Source organism: Orycteropus afer, unplaced genomic scaffold, assembly GCF_000298275.1.
Source record: "Orycteropus afer afer isolate SDZICR_OR568_19922 unplaced genomic scaffold, OryAfe1.0 scaffold00287, whole genome shotgun sequence".
NCBI classification, from domain to species: Eukaryota; Metazoa; Chordata; class Mammalia; order Tubulidentata; family Orycteropodidae; genus Orycteropus; species Orycteropus afer.
The window spans coordinates 3,025,346-3,026,714 of record NW_006921874.1 but is presented as its reverse complement, the minus strand read 5'-3'; positions in this window follow the sequence as shown (position 1 = coordinate 3,026,714).

Genomic DNA, 1,369 nt, shown 5'->3' with positions numbered 1-1,369 from the left:
ATGGAAGTGGATTGCCCAACCTTCCTTCCAAAGAGTGGCTGATGGGTTTGAACCGCCACCCTTCTAGTTAGCAGTCAAGTGCCTTAGGCACTATGCTACTAGCAATTGAAAACCCTATAGGGTGCAGTTCTACTGTGACACATATGAGATGTCCGTGAGTTGCAGTAGATTTGATGACAACTGGTTGGTTGTGTGGAAGACATGATAGGAGCCTCTAGTGACATAAAAGATTCATGAGCCCAGCTGGTAACTGAAACGTTGAAGGTTGAATCCACTCAGAGGTGCCTTGGGAGAAAACCCTGGCTATCTAGTTCTGAAAGGCCAGCCACTGAACATCCTATGCAGCACACTTCTACTCTGAGACACATGGGTCATCACGAGTCAGAGTTGAATCTATGGCTACCATTTGGTTCACTAGTTTGAAGATGGAATAAGGGTCCCTGGGTTATTCAAATGGTCAATGTGTCCAGCTGCTACCTGAAATTTTGGAGATTGAGTCCAACAGAGACACTGCAGAAGTAAAGCTTGGCTATCTACTTCTGAAAAATAAGCCTTTGAAAGTTCCATGGAGCACAGTTCTGCTGTGGAACACATGGGCTCATCATGAGTTGGAATCGACTAGATGGCCAATGGTTGGTTGGGTGGCTGGAAGACAAGATAGAGCACAGTTCTACTCTGACACCCATGGATTCACTCTGAGTCCCAATAGATTCTGTGGCTACCAGTTGGTTGACTGGAAGATGGGATATGGTTTCTAGTGGGGCAAAAGGTTAATGTGCCTAGCTGCTAAGTCAAAGATTGGATGTCAAGTCCACACAGAGGCACTTTGGAAGAAAGGCCTGGTGATCTAATTCTGAAAAACAAGCCACTGAAAATTCTATGGAGTGCAGTTCTGTTCTTGTACATATGGGTTTTCATGATTCAGAGTCAACAGGATGGGTCCTGGTTGGTTGGTGGGAAGATGGGTTTGGGATCCTCGATTTTGCAAATGTTTAATGTGCTATCTGCTCACCTGAAGCTTGGAGGTCGAGCCCATAATAGGCACTGCAGAGCCATCAACATGCTGTCTGCAAGAGACACACCTGAGAGAGAGAGAGAAAAAAAAAAACAGACAAAAAAAAATCAAAGTATAAAAAAAGATATATCAAGCAAATGGTAATCCAATAAGAGCACGAGTGGCAATCTTAATTTCTGATAAAAGAGACTTTGAGACAAAAAAACATCACAAGAGACAAGGAAGAACATTATGTAATGATTAAAGGGTCAAACAAGAGGCCATAATCATAATAAATACCTATGCACCCAATGAAAGAGACCCAACATACCTAAAGCAAACTGCAACAGAATTGAAAGGAGAAACAGACAATGC